The following is a 9,209-nucleotide window of genomic DNA, read 5'->3' on the forward strand; positions in this document are numbered from 1 at the left end:
TAATTTTGCTAAGCTTATCAATGCTATTTGAAAATAGTGCACATATTCTGAGAAATAATATAAAATTATTGTTTAATGGCCAGGCGCAGTGGCTCATGCCTGTTTTCCCAGCACTTTGGGAAGCTGAGGTTGGAGGATCACTTGAGGCCAGGAGTTCAAGACCAGCTTGGGGAACATGGTGAAACCCCATCTCTACTAAAAATACAAAAATTAACTGGGTGCAGTGGCATGTGCCTGTAGTGCCAGTTAGGAGGCTGAGGCAGGAGGATCACTTGAACCACAGAGGTGGAGGTTGCAGTGAACTGAGATCACACTGCAGGACTCCAGCTGGGTGACACAGCAAGATCCTGTCTCTGAAAAAAAAGAAATTCTTGGCTCAGTGGCTCACACCTGTAATCCAGCTCTTTGAGAGGCTGAGGTGAGCGGATCACTTGCAGTCAGGAGTTTAAGACCAGCCTGGCCAACAGTGAAATCCTGTCTCTAAAAATATAAAAAATTAGTAAGGCATGGTGGCACATGCCTGTAATCCCAGCTACTCAGGAGGCTGAGGCAGGAGAATCACTTGAACCTGGGAGGTGGAGGTTGCAGTGAGCCAAGATCACGCCATTGCACTCCAGCCTGGGAGACAAAGCGAGACACATCTCAAAAAAAATAAATTCTTTTAAAAATTGCTGTTTAAAAGTGAAGAGTGTGTACATAGATTATATTGATAGAACACTTAATGTCTGGTAGTCAGAGATGCTATTAATCTTTTGTGTACTGTGTTTTTTTTTGCAGTATATAAATCTGGTTCATTTCCAGGCCAGTCATATTTGTTGTAAGGTTTTATATTGCTATTAGGATTAACTCTTTTAAGTATTAAACCTAATGGTGTATTTATTTGTTTATTTATTTATTTATTTTTGAGATGGTGGTGCAGTCTCGGCTCACTGCAACCTCCACCTCCCGGGTTCAAGTGAGCCTCCTGCCTCAGCCTCCCGAATATCTGGGACATATCACCACATCAGATGCATACCACCACACCTAGCTAATATTTTTGTATTTGTAACAGGACAGAGTTTCACCATGTTGGCCAGAATGGTCTCAATCTCGTGACCTTGTGATCCATCTGCCTTGGCCTCCCAAAGTGAGCCACCGCGCCCAGCCATGGTGTATTTAAACAAGTATTTATTAGCTTAGAAATATTGTGGTATATTAGCATACCAACCTGAGAGTGAGAAAGTCTGGGATCTTGTGTTGATTAGCCATGTAACCTTAAACAAGGCCCTGGGCCTCCATTTTACATCTATAGAATTAGGAGGTTGCACATCCATCTATAAGGTAATGTTTACCAACTTTTAAAAAATTAATAAACAAGATTGTGTTTGTGAATGTTGCTGAAGCCTAAGATTGTATAACATTACAGATGGTCAGATTAGAATTATGAACTAGAGAGAAAATGGGGCTTTTTGCTGCCTCTGGATTAAGCATGAAGTATTACAGTCATTACTAAATATATCAGCTAGATGAATTTAGAATTCTTGTAGTTGTTTTTATTGCCCGCTATATAGAGAAAATCCTGTTTTAACTCTGGTTGTCAGTAACTGCTGATATAAAGGAAAATTTATGTGCTATGATTTCATACCAATATATTTAATGCCAGGTGAACCTCCAACTTATTTTGCATTCATGTACTAATGTGGTAAGTTATCCTGAATTAGGCACATACATGATTTATCTCCTTTGTGGATCTCTAGCTGAAAACAGAAGATGAACTTTTAATGCCCTGTGGAGTATTCAGTTTACATCCTCGTTCTGTAGTTTGATTCCTTCACCCTCAAGTTTTTTTAATTGGTAATTTTTTTTTTTTTTTTTTTTAACAGACATGGTCTCCACTGTGTTGCCCAGGCTGAAGTGCAGTGGCTATTCATAGGCACAATCATAGCACACTGCAGCCTTCCACTCATGGCCTCAAGTGATCATCCTGCCTCAGCCTCCCATAGCTGGGACTAAAGGCACACACCACTGCACCCAGCTGGGGAAATTTTAAAGTTGCTTTGTGATAGATCTCATGTTCTTAATCATCAAATTATTCTATAAATTTTGTATTTTTGTATGATGGTACTCTCATAGGACAAACACAGGTACATCAGAATTAGATTTTTAAAACCATCAGATCTGAGACTTACTCATTATCACAAGGACAGCATAGGAAAGACCAGCGCCCATGATTCAGTTACCTCCCACTGGGTCCCTCCCACAACATGTGAGAGTTCAAGATGAGATTTGGGTGGGGAAACAGCCAAACCATATCTATCATTCCACTCCTGGCCCCTCCCAAATCTCATGTCCTCACATTTCAAAACCAATCATGGGCCAGACGTGGTGGCTCACACCTGTAATCCCAGCGCTTTGGGAGGCCAAGGCAGGAGGATCACTTGAGATCAGGAGTTTGAGACCAGCCTAGCCAACATGGCAAAACCCCATTTTTACTAAAAATACCAAAATTAACCAGACATGGTGGCAGACGCCTGTGATCCCAGCCAGTAGGGAGACTAAGACAGGAGAATTGCTTGAACCTGGGAGGTAGATGTTGCAGTGAACTGAGATTATACCCGTGCAGTCCAGCCTGGACGACAGAGCAAAACGCTGTCTCAAAAAAAAAAAAAAAAAAAAAAAGAATCATGCCTTCCCAACAGTCCCCCTATAACTCATTTCAGCATTCACTCAGAAGTCCACAGTCCAAAGTCTCATCTGAGACAAGGCAAGTCGCTTCACCTAGTAGCCTGTAAAATCAAGAGCAAGTTAGTTACTTCCTAGATGCAATGGGGGAATAGGCATTGGGTAAATACAGCCATTCCAAATGGGAGAAATTGGCCAAAACAAAGGGGCTACAGGCCCTATGCAAGTCCGAAATCCAGTGGGGTAGTCAAAGCTCCAAAATGATCTCCTTTGACTCCATGTCTCACATTCACATCATGTTGATGCAAGAGGTGAGTTCGTGTGGGCAGCTCCACCCCTGTGGCTTTGCAGGGTACAGCCTCCCCTCTGACTGCTTTCGTGGGCTGGTATTGAGCGTCTGCAACTTTTCCAGGCACACAGGGCAAGCTGTCAGTGGATCTACCATTCTGGGGTCTAGAGGATGGCCTTCTCACAGCTCCTCTAGGAGTGCCCCAGTAGGGACTCTGTGTGGGGGCTCTGACTCCACATTCTTCTTTTTTCTTTTCTTTTTTTTTTTGAGACAGAGTTTCACTCTCCAGGCTGGAGTGCAGTGGTGCAATCTCAGCTGACTGGAACTTCCACCTCCCAGGTTCAAACAGTTTTCCTGTCTCAGCCTCCCAAGTAGCTGGGATTACAGGCATGTGCCACCATGCCCGGCTAATGTTTTTGTATTTTTAGTAGAGATGGGGTTTCACCACGTTGGCCAGGCTGGTCTCGAACTCCTAACCTCAGGTGATCCACCCTTCTCGGCCTCCCAAAGTGCTGGGATTACAGGAGTGAGCCACCACGCCCAACTCTGATTTCACATTTTTCTTCCACATTGTCCTATCAGAGGTTCCCCATGAGAGCCCTGCCCCTGCAGCAAACTTCTGCCTGGACTTCCAGGCATTTCCATGTATCTTCTAAAATCTAGACAGAGATTCCCAGACCTCAATTCTTGACATCTGTGCACTTGGAGGCTCAACACCATGTGAAAGCTGCCAAGGCTTGAGGCTTGCACTCTCTGAAGCCACGGCCCAAACTCTATGTTGGCCCCTTTCGGCTGTGGCTGGAGTGGCTAGGACACATGGCACTAAGTGCCCAGGCTTCACACAGCACGGGGACCCTGAGTCCAGTCCCCAAAACCACTGTTTTTTCAGAGTCACTCTTGCCCAGGCTGGAGTGCAGTGGCACGATCTCGGCTCACTGCAACCTCTCTCTTGCAGGTCCAAGTGCTTCTCCTGCCTCAGCCCCCTGAGTAGCTGGGATGATGGGCACATGCCGTGCTGACACACCTAGCTAATTTTTGTATTTTTTGTAGAGACAGGGTTTTGCTATTTTGGCCAGGCTGGTTTCAAACTCCTGACCTCAAGTGATCTGCCCACCTCAGCCTCCCAAAGTGCTGAGATTACGGGCATGAGCCCCTGTGCCTACCCTGAAACCACTTTTTCCTCCTAGGTCTCCAGGCCTGTGACGAGAGGGGCCGCCACAAAGACCTCTGACATGCCCTGGAGACATTTTTCCCATTGTCTTAGGGATTAACATCCGCTCCTTGTTACTTATACTTATGCAGATTTCTGCCACAGGCTTAGATTTCTCCTCAGAAAATGGAATTTTCTTTTCTATTGCATTTTCAGGCTGCAAATTTTCTGAACTTCTGTGCTCTGCTTCCCTTATCAAACTGAATGCCTAAAAAAAACAAAACAAAACAAAACAAAAAACTGAATGCCTTTAACAGCACCCCATCACCTCTTGAATGCTTTGCTGCCTAGAAATTTTTTCCACTAAATACCCTAAATCGTCTCTTTCAAGTTTAAAGTTCCAAAAATCTCTAGTGCTGGGGCAAAATGCCACCAGTCTCTTTGCTAAATAAAACATGTCAAGAGTCTCCTTTACTCTAGTTCCCAACAAGTTCCCCATCTCCATCTAAGACCACCTCAGCCTGGACTTTATTGTCCATATTGCTATCAGCATTTTGGGCAAAGCCATCCAACAAGTCTCTAGGAAGTTCCAAACTTGACCACATTTTTCTGTCTTCTGAGCCCTCCAAACTGTTCCAACCTCTGCCTGTTACCCTGTTTCAAAGTCACTTCCACATTTTCGGGTACCTTTTCAGCGGTGCCCCACCCTCCTGGTGTCAATTTACTGTATTAGTCCATTTTCATGCTGCTGATAACGACCTACCCGACACTGTACAATTTATCAAAAAAAAAAAAAGTTTAATCAACTTACGTTTCCATGTGGCTGGGGAGGCCTCATAATCATGGTGGAAGGTGAAAGGCACATCTCACACGCCGGCATACCAGAGAAGAGATCTTGTGCAGAGAAACTCCCCTTTTCTAAGATAATCGGTTTTCATGAGACTTATTCACTATATGAGAACAACATGGGAAAGACCTGCCCCCCGTGATTCAATTGCCTCCCACTGGGTCCCTCCCACAACATGTGGGAATTCAAGATGAGATTTGGGTGGGGCACAGCCAAACCATGTCACCTTCTTTATAGTATTAGATGCTTGCAGTTATTTTAATATGAAAAATACTTTGTTACATTTGACCTACATATATTTTATATGCTAAGACTTGAGATAGGCTTTGTTGCTTCATTATTTAGAAAAGCATGTGTAAGATGACAGGTGAGGATAAGAAGAATTCAAATTTGGTGACTTTTTGATCAGAATTAGCTAAAATCTCACCAGAGCCTCCTTTTTACATGAGGTAAAGCTTGTGGTTAATCCTACCCACACATACTAACTGGCTCCAATCCACTGTGTAGTGTTCTTTGTTGTTTTTTTAATACATCAATAGGATTTTAACTACAGGCATTTTGATGTAGACTTATCAAATATCTTTTAAGTCAGTGTAGTGTCGTTTCTGCTGTAGAAAATGGCAAGAATGTGCTTCCATGAAGTATAATTTTGAATTGGAAAGTGCATTTTCTTCAGACCATCAAGAGCAGTTTTTGTCTTTCCATAATTTCATTCAACAATTTTTGAAAATTCAGGTTTCTTTAGTTTCTTAAAGCCACCATTTGAATCCCATTATGTTCCCTTTTGATTTTCGGTGTGGAGGTTTTTTAAAAAAACAAGGGTCCAAGACAAAACCATGAGAATTTAAGGTTACAAGCTAACTTGCAGTGAGATTCTAGATCCAGATTGTAGTTCAGGTTAATTAGAACAAACATGATGCTCAGATTTTAGAGAACGACACCAAGAAGTGAAAGTCATCTTTGTTGAAGTATTCAAATACACAATATACAGAATATTAAAACGGCGAACTGAGGTAGGGAATTAATGCATGAGATGTGCCTATAACATAAATCCTTTAATAAATATATAATATCTCTCTATAAATGAACATCATCTTTAATAAGGCTATTGTTGCTCCAAATGTGTCTGGAACTGCCTTTAGAGCTTATAATAAATGTTCTTTTGAATAGCCTCAGTAGTGGGAGATACTTTTCTTTCAGTGTTTTGCAATAGTCAGTAAAATGGTTTTTTGTCCACACCTTCTGAATAGAGGTGAGTGGCCAGGCTGAGTTGGAAGAAGATGCACAATTAAAGGAATTAGAGTAGCTTTCTCACATAATCAGTAACTGGCTCAGATAGCGATCACATCACAGAACCAAATTTAAAGTTGCAAGCCTAACCTTGGAAATAAAAGTAATTAATCAAATTTTCTTTAACATGACTTCAAACATTTCTTTCTGGTATATTTGTGAAAACACTAATTTCACAAGGTAACCTCTATTCAATTTTCTTTGGTAAAGCAGTCACCAAGCATTTGCTTTTTGAAGAAAGAAACTGCATCAAAATTGTAATTCAAATGGATTTTATAAAACTGATGTCATACAATGCAAAACATCATCTCCTACTCCACTCAAAGTAGACAGGATTTAAGCATTGTGATTCCAACGTGTTGGTGTTTTTGCAACATCACACTGAAAGATGATTTTCCTGTTCTGGACAAGTATAGTATCTCCCTGATAAAGTACCACCATATCCTTACAGTGGTGGTATTGTCTGATGAAAACCTATTCCTAAAGATTTGGGTCCATGAAGTGACATGGACTGGTGGAATGGCTGTACTTTGAGTCATAAAAGGCCAAAAGCTTATGAAACCACGATTTCAAGTTACATGATTTGTTTTCAAATGTAACTACGTTTTCGTTATTTTCCTAGTGGCAGTTTTCGTCCTATATATATCTTCTAAAGACTAGATTGTAAGACAGCAGGAATGAGAGTAGGAGTGGGGTTTGTTTGTTTTTAAGACGGAGTCTCACTCCGTTGCCCAGGCTGAAGTGCAGTGGTGCGATATCCGCTCACTGCAACCTCTGCCTCCCAGGTGCAGGCAGTTCTCCCTGCCTCAGCTTCCAGAGTAGCTGGGATTACAGGCACCTGCCACCACACCCAGCTAATTTGTTTTTGGTTTCTGTTTTTTGTTTTTTTTGAGACAGTCTCACTCTGTTGCCCAGGCTGGAGTGCAGTGGCACTATCTCAACTCACTGCAACCTCTGCCACCTGGGATCAAGCAATTCTTCTGCTTCAGCCTCCCGAGTAGCTGGGACTACAGGTGCGCACCACCATGCCCAGCTAATTTTTGTATTTTTAGTAGAGACGGGATTTCACCATATTGTCCAGGCTGGTCTCAAACTCCTGACCTCTTGATCTTCCCCCCGGGCCTCCCAGAGTGCTGGGATTACAGGTGTGAGCCACTGCACCTGGCCTTGTTTGTTTGTTGTGTTTATCTCAGTATCTCCCCCAGTGCCAAGCACAGATGCTTTCACATAGTGAGCATTCAGTAAATGTTTATGGGGTTGAATTTATTGATGTGTAAGGGTAGTGTCTCAATTACATTCCTCTGGGTCCTTTGGTGTTACATCTTAACTGTGTACAAGTGCTGAAATAAAAGATTTGGTCTTAAGTAGCCTAACTGGGGATGTCTACACATCATCCAGTCTCCCACTTTCAGGAAAGGATACCGAACTGAAAGTAGGAAAGCTGGGTTCTAGATTGTTAATTGCCAATCTAGATATTTGGCACTCTGTGAAAAATGATAGTGGCTTCTGAATAGTCATTTCTCCAAAGAAGATATACTAATAACCTCAATACATGAAAAGATGCTCAAGTCATGAGTCATCAGGGAAATTCTAATCAAAACCACAATGAGATACCATAGCTACAATAGCAAATATTGTCCAGGATGTATGCATTGCTGGTGGGAATGTAAAATGGTCCAGCTGCTGTGATAAAGTTTGGCAGTTATTTTAATAAAAGTTAAATAGAATTACCATATGATGAGCAATTCTGGTAGGTATAAACTCAAAAGACCCTATTGAACATTTAGACATCAAAATAACTCGTAAAGAAAAGTGACTAAATTCAAAACATCTGAAGACAATGCTAAGGAAAGTGGATAAAAGAATTAGCAAAAATGGAAACAATTAGAAAATAGGACTCAGTAAATCCGAATATAAGAAAGCTGGTTCAAAACAGTAGATGAACTTGTAGGACATACCAAGGGAAAAATAAGAAAGCAAGAATGCATAGATATGTTGCTATGAGAAAGATTATATACCCAGAAATAGAGAAAAGTTGTTTAGACCACAAGCGATTATTACTTATACCATACCAAAAACTTTTACATTGTAAGTGCGTGATTTTCTGGGAAAATAATTATAAAATTTAACCTAAGACAAAATGTGAATAGACCAACAACCATGGAAGAAAGTGAAGTAGTAGTTAAGATATCTCTTCCAAAGAGGCAGGAGATGACTGTTTTATGGTTGAATGTATTTTAATCTTTAAGTAACATGATTCCCACACTAAACTGTTCTAGCATATAGAAAAAAATGACAAATTTCCAAGTCAGTGTTACCAAGTTGATATAATCCTGATAAACCATGAGAATGCCAACCCCTAAAAAGGTCCACAGGCAAATAGAAGCAATATTCCTGAATAAAATACTAACAAATTAAACCCAGACTGTAGTGAAGGACCATTACACCATGATTAAGTAATGTTTATTCTAAGAAAGCAAAGATGGGCCAGGCACAGTGGTTCACACCTGTAATCTCAGCACTTTCGGAGGCCGAGGCGGGTGGATCACCTGAGATCGGAAGTTCCAGACCAGCCTGGCCAACATAGTGAAACCCCTTCTCTACTAAAAATACAAAAATTAGCCGGGCATCATGTCTGTAATCCCAGCTACTCGTGAGGCTGAGGCAGAAGAATTGCTTGAACCAGGGAGGCGGAGGTTGCAGTGAGCCGAGATCGAGCCATTGCATTCCAGCCTGGGTGACAGAGCGAGACTGTCAAAAAAGAAAGAAAGAAAAGAGAGAGAGAAAGAGAGAGAGAGAGGAAGGGAGGAAGGAAGGGAAGGAAGGAAGGAAGGAAGGAAGGAAGGAAGGAAGGAAGGAAGGAAGGAAGGAAGGAAACGGAGGGAGGGAGGGAGGGAAGAGAAGAGAAAGGACGGGCACGGTGGCTCACATCTGTAATCCCAGCACTTTAGAAGGCCGAGGCGGGCGGATCA

This window comes from Colobus angolensis, unplaced genomic scaffold, assembly GCF_000951035.1.
Source record: "Colobus angolensis palliatus isolate OR3802 unplaced genomic scaffold, Cang.pa_1.0 Scaffold16, whole genome shotgun sequence".
Taxonomy (NCBI): domain Eukaryota; kingdom Metazoa; phylum Chordata; class Mammalia; order Primates; family Cercopithecidae; genus Colobus; species Colobus angolensis.